This window comes from Lissotriton vulgaris, chromosome 3_1 (genome assembly GCF_964263255.1).
Source record: "Lissotriton vulgaris chromosome 3_1, aLisVul1.2, whole genome shotgun sequence".
In the NCBI taxonomy this organism is placed as follows: Eukaryota; Metazoa; Chordata; class Amphibia; order Caudata; family Salamandridae; genus Lissotriton; species Lissotriton vulgaris.
Genome location: NC_141689.1, coordinates 1684471392 through 1684488285, shown reverse-complemented (window position 1 = coordinate 1684488285; position 16894 = coordinate 1684471392).

The window sequence follows — 16894 nt, the reverse complement described above, 5'->3', positions numbered from 1 at the left end:
TGTGGGCAACCCATAAAGGGAAATGGAATCCCATCACTCACCAAATGTGACAAGCTTCATCATCTGGGATCTCCTCCCGGCTGTAACCCCCAGTACACCAGAGGGCTACAACCCCCTCACTGTGAGGGAGGAGCACAGGGATGTTTTACAGGATCTCCTAGGATGTACTAAAATCCAAAGTATGATGAGCTGTGATGTATTATTCAGTGATAGGCGCAGTGCAAAAAGTGAGGAGTCATGTTTGTACAGCCTGCTGCCTTTGGTGTGGTCCAGCTGAGCTCACAATTCATATCGGGTCTTGATTGCCAGGATGGCGTATTGAGGCCTACGCATCATTGCAGCCTGAAAACCCACTCAGCTCTGGTGGCACTAACTCAGTGCAGCTCCAGTCCTTATCACGTGGTGGGAGGTCTGTGTCAGCAAAAATGCCTCGGCTGCCAATAAATCTGTGCACCTCAAGTCATCGCCACGTGATGGGAGGCCTGTGTCAGCCAAAGTGCCTCAGCTGCCACAAGCCCTGTGTACCTCAAGTCATCGCCAAGTGGTGGGAGGCCAGTGTCAGCCAAAATGCCTCGGCTGCCACTAACTCTGTATACCTCTAGTCATCGCCATGTGGCAGGAGGCATGTGTTGGCCAAAGTGCCTTGGCTGCCACAGACTCTGTGTACCTCAAGTCATCGCTATGTGGTGGGAGGCCCATGTCAGCCAAAATGTCTCGGCTGCCACTAACTCTGTGTACCTCAAGTCATTGCCATTTTGCAGGATGCCCGTGTCAGACAAAATACCTTGGCTGCCACCAACTCTGTGCATCTCAAGTCATCGTAACGTTGCGGTAGGCCCGTGTCAGCCAAAGTCCCTCACCTGCCACCAACTCTATGTACCTCAAGTCATCGCCATGTGGCGGGAGGCCTGTGTCGGCCAAAGTGTCTCAGCTGCCACCAACTCTGTGCACCTCCAGTCATAGGCCCTTTATGATTGACTACCGTAGTGCAGACTCCATCATGTCACCTTCGGCAGTGGGGAATGTGATGTGGTAGGTCCCTAGGCCCTCATGCATAAATAATAACCACACGGACACACCCAGATAGATAGTGGAAATGGCATCAAGCACATGCGCCCAAACCTTTTTATATTACAGGGTCACATGTCCTGTGACAGCTTTGCTGGATGGGTATGGTGTGGGTGTAGACCAGACCTGAGGGAGTTGCTGTGGCATGCTGACAACTAGATATGTGATCAGGAGATCACTACAGGGAAGACCTGGGACATGTAGAAATGTCGTCCCAATCAGTAAATGTAAGCGGAGGGGGCTGGCCTATCATATGCCAGTCCAGCATAGGGGTGTGACCAATGAACCCGGGGCTCTGGGCGTGGTTCCGTCCTGGGCTGGACAAGGAAGTAACTAATGGGTGTTTCTTTGTTGTAGTGTCAGCGCCACCCGGAGCGCAATCGATAATATTGCACCCTGTGACGCAAGACCTACATCATGAGCAACATGGATGTAAGGGTGAATCACTAACCCTATATTCATCCATACTTCTACACTTGAATGAACATAGACATCTGTGTGAATTTGAATGTTTAAAGCACATTCAGTGGAGTGTTGTCTTAAGGTATTTTCCTCTCTTGTTTTTGGTATAGCCAATATTATGTACTCATCCAATCACTCCGCCAATTCCCAAGCACTTATAAATTTACCATGCATTCTCCTTGCAGTACTCTAATCATGCAGTCAGTACCCATGTACTCATGTAATGACCCAGGCACTAGCGCATGCACTGCTACAAACGTCTGTGCACTACCCATGCAGTCCTCTAACCACCTACACACTACTCATTACCTCCTTCGATTACCCAGGTAGTACCCATGCTGTACAGCAATCACCCTCTCACTCCTCATGCACTCCTCCATTCACCCAGCCAGTACCATGTATTTATCCAATCACTCCGCCAATACCCAAGCACTTATAAATTCCGCAAGCACTCTCCTTGCAGTAATCTAATCATTTAGTCAGTACCCATGTACTCATGTAATGACCTGTACACTACGACATGCACTGCTAAAATACCCTGTGCACTACTCTTGCAGTCCTCTAACGACATACACACTACTCATTTGCTCCTTCAATTCCCAAGGTAGTACCCATCTAGTTCAGCAATCACCCTGTCACTATCCCCGTACTCCTCTAATCACCCAGCCAGTACTATGTACTTATCCAATCACTCCGCCAATACCCAAGTACTTGCAAATTCAACACACACCCTCCTTGCAGTACTCTAATCATTCAGTCAGTATCCACGTACTCATGTAATGACCCAGGCACTAACAAATGCAGTGCTACAATCCCCTGTGCACTATCCTTGCAGTCCTCTAACCACCTACACACTACTCATTTGCTCCTTCAATTATCCAGGTAGTACCCATGCAGTACTGTAATTACCATCTCACTCCCCATCCACTCTTCCAATTACCCAGCCAGTACTATGTACTTATCCAATCACTCCGTCAATACCCAAGCACTTGTAAATTCACCACATACTCTCCTTGCAGTACTCTAATCATCCAGTCAGTACCTATATACTTATGAAATGACCTAGGCAGAACCCATACACTGTTACAATCACCTTTGCACTACCCATACAATCCTCTAACTGCCTAGACATTGCTCATTCACACCTCAATTACCCAGGTAGTACCCATGCAGTCCAGAAATCATTCTGTCACTACCCATGCACTGCTCCAAACACCCAGTCAGGACCATGTACTTATCCAATCACTCCGCCATAATCAAAGCACTTATAAATTCACCGTGCCTTCTCCTTGCAGTACTCTAATCATCCAGTCAGTATCCATGTAGTCATACAATGACCCAGACACTAATCATGCACTGCTACAATCTCCTGTGCACTACCTATGCAGTCCTCTAATCACCTAGACACTACTCATTCTCTCCTTCAATTACCAAGGCAGTACCCATGCACTCCAGCAATCACCCTGTCACTACCCATGCACTCCTCCAATCATCGAGGCAGTACCATATACTTATCCAATCACTCTGCTAATACCCAAGCATTTGTAAATTCACCATGCACTATCCTTGCAGAACTCTAATCATCGAGTCAGTACCCATACACTCATGCAATGACCCAGGCACTAACCATGCACTGTACCAATCACCGAAGCACTACCCATATACACATGTAATAACCCAAGCGTTACCCATGCACTGATGCAATCACACAAGCAGTACCTTTGCAGTTCTACAATTACCCACACAATGTACTTGCTCTCATGCACTCATTCAGGATTTTTTAAACTTTTTTTAACCAATAGATGTGGTTGCGTAAGAACTGTTTTTTTTTGTGTCTTCTAACAATTTAAATTTTTTTTGCATTTTTTCAAGCTTTTTTCCTTTTGGTGTGTTTTTGATTGTTTTTTACACAAAAGAAGATTGAAAACAGCAAACAAGTTGTTTAACAAAAAGCAAAGAAAAGGACATTTTGGAGCACATTCTAAAAGAAAAATTAACATTTATGTTCTTTGATGGCACTCATATTAATGGCCATGCACTGCTCCCCGATGCACAATTTGACATCACACTTTTTGCACACTATGGCCACTTCAAACAGATCAGGAACAATATGCGACCCTGGTGCAGGAGGAGCTTGTTGAGCAGAGGTAGAAGGGGCATTTACGTCTTGCTGTGCCACTTCTTTCAATTGTTTTCTCCTTTTTTCTCTGGCCAAGTGTACATGATGGAGAGTTTCAAGATGTTTCTTCATGCAAGATGTCCCGCATGAATATTTCTTGTCTGAGCCCCATGACAAAATCCGCTTACCACTGGTGCAAGTCACTTTGTAAGCCTTCACCTTCTTCTCACCCTCTGGCACAACACTCTCCTTCCTTTTTTTAACTGGCTCCCCTGATCTTGTCCTCCTTCAGATCCAATGGATCGATATCTCCATGAGCAAATGCCATAATGTTTTTAAAGAAATCAAAACACACAAAAACTGGAAACAATTTGTGAGCAACAAAGCACAGGTGTTGCCAGCAAGACAGCCAAATAATAAGAGGAATATCACAAGGATGTCTCCTCACTCTTACAGAATGAAAATGTTTTAAACCACTCAGATTCTTTCTTTTCCTGCTGACACAAAGTCACACCCATCGCTTTTGCATTGTGCACCCGTACAATATTGTATAAATAATTATAAACTATAAATAAATGTCTATACAATATTTTAAAAAGGATATTGGTGAAAGGATTTATGCAAATCAGATATTTGAACTTTATATGGTGAGATTTCACACTTTGAAAATACGCCAAAGTCGCAACCCCGGCGCAACCTCAGCGTAATCCCAGCGCAACCTGGAAATACGGGCAGGGATAGGCTGCTTACGGTATGCACATTAGTCAAATTTCATATCGTTATATCATACTGAAAAAAATAGTTTCTAAAAAAATTTCTAAATTAAATTAGTCAAACACTATAACCAAACTATGGGCCCCATTAGGATGGCGGGCGGATCGCCCCTGCCAGGTCGGCAGCAGCCACCGCCGGCATGGTGATCTGCCCGCCATCCATGCCGGAATGACCCCCAGCCATATTAATATGGCGGACGGAGAGACCGTCCGCCACTTTTCCGCCCCGGTCGCCTTGCGACCAGGTGGAAAAGGGTTCTATATGGTAGCGGTGTCTATCAGACACCACCAGCAATATTAGAATTGGCATTTTCCAATGCCTTTCCGTGGCGGCATTGCCGCCCGGAAAGGCATGCGGAGTCTGCTTTGGGGGCCTGTTGCGGGCCTCCAGGGACTCCGGGAGGGTGGGGGGTGCACATGGGGGTGCCTATGGTACCCCCAGCAGTTCAATGCACAACATGGCAGGCACCGTGCGGTGCCTGCCATGTTGTGCATGGAAGTGCACACCATGCCTTCCTGGCATTGTGGCGGGCGGTGCTGAGTGCACCGCCCGCAACAATGTCAGGAATGCTGGATGCGCCCAACACTGTGGCGGGCGCATCCTAATTGCAGGCGCAGGACCCCCACCCTTATGGCAGACGTTCCCTTTTTACGACAGGATGGCGGGTGGACAAATTCCACCCATCATCCTAATGTGCCCCAATGTATTGATAATTTCTTTAATACTATTTCTTACTTTTTGAATTGTGCCAAAGTCTTGACTGCGGGGCAATGACACCATGACCCCGGTGCAAATTCTGAAATGTACGGTAGCGAGGTGTGCGCAGCCATCGTGTAGGGTGTGCATACGGTGAGCGACTCCTGTGAATTAATAAAAAAAAACAATTAATAAAGTTTTCCAAACTTTAAATTATTATCAAATTGTGTTTAATATATAAATATATATGTAGGATTGAGGCACATTATACTTAGAAATTCTCATTTAAAAAAAAAAATGAAATTCACTGAAACAACCGTAGGTTTCAGGCCCATTATAGTTAGGAATAGCATTTTAAAAAAACTTTGAAATTCACTGAAAGAACCATAGGTTTCAGGGACATTATAGTTAGAAATTAGCATTTAAAAAACCTTAGAAATTCACTGAAAAAACCATTGGTTTCTGGGAAGTTATAATTAGTTTGACATTTCACTCGTACAAAACCAGAGAAATTCGGCCCTTATAGTTAGTTCAGCCAACTATAACTCGCGCCCCCGCAATGCACTGTTGATGATGTTACATATTATATAATTTATGACAAGGTCAGTGACATCACTGATTAAATCACTGATGACATCTCAACTGACAGCTTTATGTGCGGATGGAAGAGGAACCGGAAGGCATGAAGCAGGAAGGACAGCTAACCCGGGCCAAAGTTCATGGGCTGACTCCATAAAAATTGTAAAATTGACTTACACCTGATTGGCATATTTCATTTACTAATACGTTTGAATACATTATACTGAGGTCCTGTAGATTAAATGCTGCTAGTGGACCTGCAGCACTTTTGTGCCACCCACTTAAGTATCTTTTTACAATGTCCCAGGTCTGCCAATACAGCTTGTATGCAGTTCTAAACCACCAATTCAATTTGGCAAATTAACCCCCTTGCCATCTTTAAATTCCCCTTTGGTTACATGAGTCACCCCTAAGATAGACCCTTGGCACCCCACAGGGCAGGGTCCATTATAATTAAAAGGTTGGACATGTACTTTTAAGTTTTACATGTCCTGGCAGTGAAAAACTCACAAATTTCCTTTTCTCTACTGTGAGGCCCACCTCTTCCATATGAGAACATTGGGTTACCTTATTACATTTAATAAGTGCTAACTTTTGATTAGGAGCAGGTCGGAAATGCATGTGTGGTTTCTTTGTTGGCATTTTTCTGCCCTAACAATTTTGTACCTGCTGCCTGTTCCTGGGCCACATGCCTTAGTTTAGTTGGCAAATGGAATTTGAATATTTCCTTTAGCCATACAATACTGGGATTAGATGTCCCTGGATGACCTTTTACTGGCACGATGGGACTGGTCGAGCTGTACACTGCCCCAATTGCAAGTAATCAAAAGTCTGCACCCTGCCTTCACAAAAACAACTTCACACTAGTCCCTTGTCCCTGCATCCAAGCTAGACCCAGGGCAGGAGAGGCATACATCCCAAGAACTTCAAAGGAAATCTCTAGAAACTACTCCTAATTCAAAGAATGCACTAGGTATAAAAATAGGACCCTCAGACCCCATATTCAGTTCACCCTCTGGACCTGCAGAAGGACTCTAAGGGGACTGTCTGTGTCCTTCAGAAGACCACTTTACTGCCCCTGCAAGGACTGCTCTTCTTCCTAAAGCCTGTCTTGAACCCTTAGAGCCTGCCCTGCTGCGTGTGCCCTGTTCCACTGCTTTAACCTAGAAGGAGTGACTCCAAGGGCAAGTTGGCTGGTCTCCTGATCAAAGCCTCACGGACTACTACCGTCTTGAGCCTGCACCTGAATCCAGTTTGAGTAAGTCCTGACGAAGTGGTGCATCTCCAGACCAGGACACTTGGTAGCGCCTGGCCATCTTTGGATTTATTGCACTCTAGAAATACTATCCTATCATATCCTATCCTATCCTATCCTAGTGATGATAAAGGTGCCCAGATATCCAAAATCCTGCATTTGGGATTTCTGGCTAGAAAGTGCTCTGACAACCTAGAGGAGCCTGGGACTTATCTGCTCATCGATTGCCCAAGGTGAATCACAGGGTGGTCTGACTTTGCAGCAGTTTCTGCTACATTCTTCTCCACAATTCAGAAAAAGGGGGGTAGTGATGGGCAGAGTATCAGAATTAAGCAGAACACTCCTACCCAGTCAACAGATCAGGGCTTGATCCATCACCGTTTTTTAGCTCACTGCACCATCCCAGCTCAGAACCTGGCTACATGCAAATTAGTCTGTCCCTGGCCCAGTGCATCAAGGGAACAGGGCAGACCAAACTACCAAGCCAATTCTTTTACTTGAAAGGAAACAAGCTTCCGGGGACCGGTTTCTGGCATTACAGCCGTCTTCGGCCCGGCATGCTTGAATCCTGATGGTGCAGTGACGCGCTGCATGCCCCCCTCCCCTACATAGCTAATTTTAGTAAATGCGCAAAGAAAAGTAAATAAAATGCACTTACTTGCCGCCCCCGCATGCACATTGGTTATCAAGACGGCGCCGTGAACGAGAAGAGGGAGCCCCGGGACGCAGCGGACAAGGTAAGTGCATTTTATTTACTTTTCTTTGCGCATTTACTAAAATTCGGTATGTAGGGGAGGGAGGCGGGAGGGAGGCAGATGGCGGGCAACTTCGCTACGCCCATGGAGTGGGTGTAGTGTTGCCTGCTACGCCTACTTTACAAAGGGCGAAGTAGGCAACATTACGCCCACTCCGTGGGCGTAGCGAAGTCCTTCGCCCAGGGTTAATTTTTACCCCTCCGTTATCCAACACTTTCCCTACTGTTTCCCTCAATGGAGTGGGAATAGTAATGTTTTACTCTCCTCTATCTAACACTTTCCCTACTGTTGCACTCACTGGAGTGGGAATAGGTATTTTTACCCCTCCGTTATCTAACACTTTCTCTGCAGTTGCACTCACTTGAGTTGGAATAGTAAATTTAACTGTTTAGCTATCCAACACTTTTCCTACTGTTGCACTGATGGTATTGGGCAATTTAACTTCAAATATTTTTTTATAGTTTAACGTTTAAATTTATTCTAGAATGTTTGATTTATATTTTAAGTTATTTATATATATAATTTATAGTTATCTCATTTTACATTTTTTAAATAAATTAAAGATAATAGTTTATTATTTATTTTAAGGTAAATATATATATTTATAAATTCTGTGTGTGTGTTTTTTTAATTAAGTCTATTTGTAATATTTTGTAAAAATGTATATTAAATTCAATTTATTTTGGTACAATCTATTTAAATATTTATATAGAATCGAGGACGGGCCCACTTGTGGGGTCCATACAGGACTTGATTGTGTGCTTTCCGCACCACACTTCCCATAATGCACAGTCTCATCGGAGCCTCCCATCGGCGGGTGTGTCATATGGAAATTGGAGAAGTGTGTCAGCGGGTGCGCACACCGCTTCTGTTAAAGCCCCTGAAGAGAAGCAGATGGAGCTTCGAAACCCGTCGGGCGGATCCATTACGGAGCGGCATCTACAAGCGGATCCCCGTCGTCACCTACACATAAATCCAGCTGCTGCTCGTGTGCTACTCAAGAGGTGGACAACCTGGAGCGACAATTTACATGCAGCAGTCCAGCCGCGGAGTAGGCACCACCCCGTTATCCTTGGGGGTCACGGAAGTGAAACAGCAGCCGTACATGGGATCGAGGACGGGCCCACTTGTGGGGTCCATTCAGGACTTGATTGTGTGCTTTCCGCACCACACTTCCCATAATGCACAGTCTCATCGGAGCCTTCCATCGGCGGGTGTGTCATATGGAAATTGGAGAAGTGTGTCAGGGGGTCCGCACACCGCTACCGTTAAAGCCCCTGAAGAGAAGCAGATGGAGCTTCTAAACGCGTCGGGCAGAGCCATTATGGAGTGGCATCTACAAGCGGATCCCTGTCCTCCCCTACACATAACTCCAGCTGCTGCTCGTGTGCTACTCAAGAGGTGGACAACCTGGAGCGACTATATATATATATATATATATATATATATATATATATATATATATATATATATATATATATATATATATATATATATATATATATATATATATATTTAAATCAACATTGTTTACATACATTTTTTTTACATCAATATTTTTGACTTTATATTTTTGTACTTACCTGTGTAGGTGTGGGACTCAATATTTTTGTAGTCTATATTTTTCCCTCGATATTTTGAACATCCAAGGGACATATTATCAAGAAAGGCGTTACAAATTATCGCCAGTTTAGTGGCAGAAAACTGCTGCTAAAGCAGCGATAATGGATTTGATATTATGCCCTTAAAAATTCCAATAGAAGTCCATGTTCTGGTGTGAACATGGGCTTCTATTGGAATTCTCCAAAGCATATTATCAAGCCCATTATCGCCGCTTTAGCTGCAGTTTTCTGCCGCTAAACCGGCTATAATTTTAACTTCGTCCTTCATAATATGCCCCCATATTTTTAACATCGACATTCTATCAGTGAACCCCCATGAAGTCATCCCTATATTATGGCATCCTTTTCTCACACTAATAGCAAAACCAGGAGAAGAGGCTCGAGAGTGTTTGCCTTATCACCCAACAACCCTCCTCAATAACAATGTGAAAATCAAGACACAAATTTTACCCAGTACGCTAAACAGAAGTAAATAACCCTGATTTCTTCATACTAGTCAGAGTTCTCCAGGGATTGCCCCTCAGGGCACAATATTAGATTGGAAGTCAACACAATCAACAAAGCCATTGTCTCAAATATGCAGATTCTTGTTCTCTCACTTAATTTGAAGAATGCATTTGATCATGATTAACTAAAACGTTAGACAAAACTACATTGGGGCTTTGATGAAGCCCTTAATTTTCGCAAACTATGTGAGGCCTTCCACTCGTATCCAAATGCAATCCTGCCTCAAACATCCTATTGGCCTCACCCAGAGTACATGCCGGGGCTGCCCTCTCCTCCTTATAACATTTGCTTTAATACTGGGGCTATTGTCCTAGCATATCCAGGCTAACCTGGCAATCACTGGTCTGGAGACCATGGATAGGCAGGTGAAGATGGTACTCTTCACCTATGAGGTCTTGTGTTTCTTGACTAATCCCATGACCTCACTCCCAGCACTGATGGAGGAGCTGTATGAGTTCCAATGGGTGGTCAGTTTTGATATTAACCACCACAAATCTTAGGCGATGGGAGTAGATCTAAGGGGACAGTGAAATGATCACCTCTGATTGTAATCGATAAATAGCCTAGACAGGAATCGGTTATTAGAGGGTGAACATACTTCCCATCACCAGTGATATATATAGGTGTAATGTACATTCTTCACTTGTTCAAAGACCTCTTTTGGTGGGGCAAGCTGGAAATTTAATTGATGAGCAGAATCACTTGTGTTACAATGAATTTTTTACCACTCCTGCTCTCACTTTGTGCATATCTGAGAGCCGAGATGTCTAAATCCTTGCAAATAAAAATGTGGACCTTTATTTCAGAAAATTGCCAGAGCTTTAATGGGTAGGAACCCAGCGGAGTGGGGAATCAGACCCTATGACTTTGAACAATATATATTGGCGGCTCAACTCACATTGGCCATCACTTTGAGTTCCCCTGTCAATGACATACCCTGGTGCAGCCTGGTGAAAGAACATTCTCAGCCCTTTGCATAAGATGCTGTGGATATCCCCATGAGCATGCCACTCTCTGGGGGATCTTGTATGAGATACTGATGTGATGTTACAATATTGGAATAAGGCCAATCAAAGACACAAGTCACCTCCTCTTCCTCACTGACTCCAATGTTGCAGAACGCTTATTTCCTTCTGGGTATGACTGATAGAGGTTATCATTCTTGGGCGGGGACTGACACACCATGTCTAGGCCACCTATATTCTAATGGGATCCCTTAGACTAGAGATTAACGCAACAATGCCTTCAAGCTGTTACTCAATGATCTGTACCATATCACATATCTTCTACATTGGGCTAGACAACCAGAGTAAGTTAGATGGAGGCAGATAGGGTAACCAATAAAGCTCTCATCTGTCTTTAGCGAGCCCTAAATAGATCCATCCCCATAATATTTCTAGAGTACACTGGAACCGTTCACCAGACCTTGCCCTCACATTGACTGAGGCAGACTAGAGACAAATCGACGGCAGGGCTGCAAAGTCTTCTCTTTGCCTTCAACCATAAAGCGAATGTATTCAAACTTATACTGCAGTGGTACGTGACCTTGGTTCGAGTAAAGGCGATATATGTTGTAGAATGTGTGATTCACAGGGGTGGCTACATTCACATGTGGTAGGACTGCCAAAAAATACAGTAGTTCTGATACCAGGTTTTAGAATTGAGCAAAGGAATCACAAAAAATGACTTATGAAGACTATGCTAAACAGTGCTATTGGACCACATGGAGGACAACGGACTACACCCTCTTTCTCAGGTTGAGGACTAACTAATAACCCCCCCCCTTTTACTAGCAGCCTAATTGTTGATAGCCCGGACCTGGTGGAATACCACACTACCAACAACAGATCAGTGGTGTGAGAAGGTATGGTTGATTCATGTATTTGACGATTCTCATGACCACCCTGAGAAACACTTTGTCTACATTTGAAGAGGGATAGGCCCCATTCTACACTTTTTTAAAAATAAAATAAGAGAGTACCACAATCTCGTTAACTGCTGAGACTGGAAAGTGAATGGAATTAGTGCCCAGCAGGACTCAGTCTGAAGAACTTCATGTTCAATTCAATTCAATTCAAAGATAGCTTTATTCGGTATTTGTTAAAAGACCATAAAAGCACATAAAACATTTTTTTTAAAACATTTCATCCACAAAAACAGTAGAACAATTTGATACATTATTTTACAGGAAAAACATAAAAAAAATAGGGGACGTTAAAAACCATCTTTAAAAACGTTGGAAGAGTCCTGGATAATTAATGTATGCTATTGGATGTGGTGGTGTGCAATACAATACAATCATAGAAACATTATGCCATCGAGCCTCTACATCTTACTACATATTTCAGAAATGTAGCAGCTGCGACCATAGTAAGTTCATCTTGTAACATGTATAGTCTGATTAAAGCTGGTTTGCATTGTCTCAGTCCCCACATCTTTAAAAGGGGTAACAGATACCTATTTCTGCCCCAGTCATAGTATTTGCAAAAAAAAAGCAGTGGATATTTGACTGAGTAGATAGATCATCACATGGACAGTTTGTTAATGTGGCAGACCAGTCATTTAGGGCAAGAAATGATATCAGCCTATAGAAACAATCAGTCCTCATCCTTGTTAAAAGCATTCTAGGGTAGATGGCAGGTGCCGGGGCCAGGTATGGATGTTAACCCTGGCCATGTAGAATGCGACGATGAGAAATGATCGTAGACTTGTTTCCATCCAGATACCACCGCCTATCCTCTAACAGCTCAAGGCAAGTTTCTTTTAAAGCTTTTTTCGACATTTGTGCACATGTTATGTTATGTTATGTTATGTTATGTTATGTTATGTTATGTTATGTTATGCGTTTTTATTTGGCGCACAGATGCTCCAGCTAAGGAGCGTCCTGGCGCCCGACAAGGCAGCTGCACAACACAACTAAAAACAAAAAACAAACATATGTACACAAACTAAGGGAATAAAAAGGTTTTCACCGCGCGGCGAAAGGAAAGCAAATCTCCCATAGCGCGAATCTCCGGGGGCAGGGAGTTCCACAGGACCGCCGCGCGCACTCGGAATGAGCGTCCTCCGGCTCTACTCCGCTTGAAGCGCGGCACAACAGCCAGTTCTAGGTCCGCAGATCTTAAGAGTCGCGCTGGGGTGTAGTTGGCAAGGAGGGCCATAAGGATCGTTGCTGGGGACCCCTTCAGAATTTTATAGGCGACGCAGAGGACCTTAAACTGGATCCGCTGGGCCACCGGAAGCCAATGCAGTGACCGCAGGGTACTGGAGGTAGGACAGAATCTTGGGAGGCCTAGCACCGCTCTAGCTGCGGCGTTCTGAATCCTTTGTAAGCGCCCGATCTCTGCCTGATTCAGACCAGCCAGCAAGGAACTCGCATAATCCAGCCTGGAGATGACAGTGGCCTGGATCATGAGTTGCCTGGTGGGGGCATCGAAGAACTTAAGCACAGGTCGGAGCCCGCGCAGAATGCCAAAGCAACATGCTGCTGTGCGTTTGGTATAGCACACAAACGTGAGGGAAGGGTCCAGCCAGACCCCGAGGTTCTTAAGCTCGGCGACTGGGATGGGAGCAGGACCCAAATCCCCAGGCCACCATCTCTCTCCCCACAGATCCGGTTGCCTGCCAAAAACCATGACCTCGGTCTTACTAGCGTTCAGCTGGAGACAGTTGGACGTCATCCAGCTGGCGACCGCCCACAGTCCTTGTTGAAACCTGGGGGCATCGACTTCGGCATCCCCGCTGATCGTGACCGCTAGCTGGGTGTCATCGGCGTATGACACCATCGTCATACCCCATTGCCTGACAACCTCAGCTAGCGGCCTTACGTACAGATTAAACAGCGTAGGGCTCAGCGAGGAGCCTTGGGGGACCCCCAGGTTCAACGGATGGAATTTGGACTGGTAAGGTGGGACGGTCACGCTAAAGGCCCGGTTGGTTAAAAACGACCGGAACCACTGGAGAGCGATACCGGTGACACCAGCCTCCTCTAGGCGCAGCAGAAGGATCGGGTGCGAGACGGTGTCAAAGGCAGCGCTCAGATCTAATAACACAAGCGCTGCCGTTTGTCCCGCGTCAAGCACGGAGCGAAAATGCTCCACCATATAAAGCAGAGCCGTCTCCGTGCTATGACCAGCCCTAAACCCATTCTGCGTTGCGTCGAGGATATCTGCGCGGCATAGATGTTCCGAGAGGACGGCATTTATATGCGCCTCCATAACCTTAGCCGGCCACGGCAAGAGTGAAATCGGCCGATAGCTCTCAGACTTGCTACCGTCCAGGCTGGGTTTCTTAAGGATAGGCCGAACCATGGCTCGCTTCCACTTCAGTGGGACCTCACCAGATGTTAACGACGAGTTGATCAAGGAACATAGCGGTGAGATATCATGTACCGCTAGGTCTTTGAACACATCTGGGCAAAGTGGATCCTCTGGGGACCCAGACTTCACTCGACGGGCCAAGGTGTCTAGGCTATCAGATGTTAACAAAGGTAAGGAATGCAATCCCTCGGATGGTAACGGCTTAGGAGATGGATTAGCCGAGGGAGTGGCCAAAGGAAAGGCCCGATAAATGGCATTCACCTTTTCCAGGAAAAACTCTGCCAATTTTTCACAGTGCTCAACAGAGCTCTGGTGCGTCGTTGTTACTTTTTTGGCAGTAAGGTCTTTCAATACCTTAAAAATAGCCTTAGACGGGTTCGAACTAGTCCTGAATTGTGCAGCATAAAATGCGGCACGAGTTCTGCATACCGCCCGATGATACACTTTCACAGTCGACAGGTAGAGAACTTTCTTCGTGCTGTTATAGGCTTTACGCCAAGCCCGCTCTGCACGCCTACAAGAGACCTTCAGTGCCCGCAGTGAGTCGTCGTACCAGGGGCTGGCTTTACCAGCTCCAGTTTTACAGCCTACCAAGGGAATAAGGGTGTCCAAAGCCCTGGATACCCAGCTGCAAAACCTGTCATAAACCCTATCAGGCGATCCCAAGATGTCAAATGGGTCAGCCGATAGGAGGTGGAAAAATTCATCCAGCTTAAGTTTGTTCCAGCGTCGTCTTGGAACCGAGCACACCACTGGTTTAGGTTGAATAGCTGCGATAGGGCAATGGATCTGTATCAAATAATGATCAGTCCATGCTAGAGGTGTGTAGCTGGTAATGCAGGCTTCCGTAAGATTAGTAAAAAACGGATCAAGGGTATGACTCCCTGAGTGGGTGGGCTGTGCCACCAGCTGATTCAGCTGGAGCGCCTCAAGGTCTGCCACAAAACTGGACACCCAGGGACTGGTAGAATTGTCAAAATGCAGATTTAAGTCTCCAATGATGGAAAAATTGGAGCACCCCGTAGCCAGTTCACTAATGGCGTCAGGTAGCGCCGCTCTGAAAGCCACTTCACTCCCCGGGGGCTGATAAATCAATAGGCCCAACAGGGTGAAGTTTGATGTAATAGCTACCTTGAACAGTGCGCTTTCGCAACCCGGGATTTTTTGCCCATGCCACGTGCAAGAATAGCAGGATTTAACCGCGAGAGCTATTCCTCCGCCTCTTGAAGCTCGGTTTAAAGTGAATACCGAGTATTCCGGCGGGAAGGCCAGATTGACAATGGCCGTGTCGGCATCCTGCAGCCAGGTCTCTGTCACACAGAATAGGTCAGGCAACTCCTCATCTAGCAGATCATGAATGTCTAGATGATGCTTAACAAGCGACCTGGCATTGAGATTCCATATGCTGATACAAGGCTGTGGGCTTATGGCCGCGCGGGTGGCTCCCTGCAGCTCCTACTTACGGGGGCGGACAAGGAGAAGCATCCGCAACCACACGAAAACGGCCCGCATAAGGGATCCACCCGAGATGCAGTGCAGGTCACCCAGGACGAGGTTGATGGCAACCAGACTGTCTCTAGTGTAGCACCGCATGATGTACAGGAGTATGGCCAGGAGGGGGGTCAGAGTCCAGCCACGTCCAGCGCTTCCTGTCGCGGACGGGCGCAGACGGGCAGGACTCTGGCACGACTCCGGCCACGCGAGGACGTGCCCGCTCCGCGATCCCGCTACGGAAGGGAGGAGCATTTAGTAGGCGTCCCCTCGCACACACATGCGCAGTCACGCGCTGGCGGGTTACATAAAGTTCTGGGTGGCCAATAGAATTCAAACATTTTTAACATAATGAAGCCAGGTAAACTTCCTAGCCGCTGATTGATTCATGCAGTCTTGGATCACATCCCAACTAAAAGCTGTGTCCTCAGAGGACCATATCTTATGCCACAGCATGACAGGTGTTATCTTAATTAAGTCTGTAATATGAACTCAATCTAATTCTTCGTGACATATGGTTGTAGAGATTGATCTTGGGACAGCTAACAAGTACCTGAAAAAGTAATTTTCCGCTAATTTAAATTTGTGTGCAATCGGCCGTCCCCCAAATACCAGCGCCATAGGTCGCAGTTGAGACACATTTAGCTGCATAGATCTTAAGCAGAGAGTCTATCGGTTTTCCACCCAATCTCTTAGCAAATTGTTTTACTGCGCCAATTGTGTGTGAGAGGGCCATATCGCGTGTGGCGATGGCTGTGGTCCAGGTTCCTCTATTATTAAAAGTAATGCCTAAATATGAAAAAGTTTTGGTCAAGCCTATCTTTGTCTGCTTAACGAAAGTTTTGCAGTCTATTTTGGAGTTCTTTTTTGAGGTGCAACACATGGTAAAAGTTTTTCCCACATTTATCTTCAAACCTCTGAAACCCATAAAAGTTGAAAAGCCGGTTAATGCCTTTTGAAGGCCCACTTGGGTTCGTGACATTATTACGGCGTCGTCGGCATAGAGTAGTATTGGTACCGACGAGCCGTTTATTTTAGGATAGTCAACTTCCAAATTACTCAAAAAGTCTGCAACTTCGTTGATGTACAGATTAAAAAGAAAAGGTGCAAGGATGCAGCCTTGTCGAACGCCCTTTTCTATGGGGAACTTCTTAGTGCGTTCTCCATTTTTTCCATAGCGGACCGTTGCTCCTGCACCTCTGTAGAGTTCCTTTATAAAATTCAACACAGGTGGGTCTATCCCCATC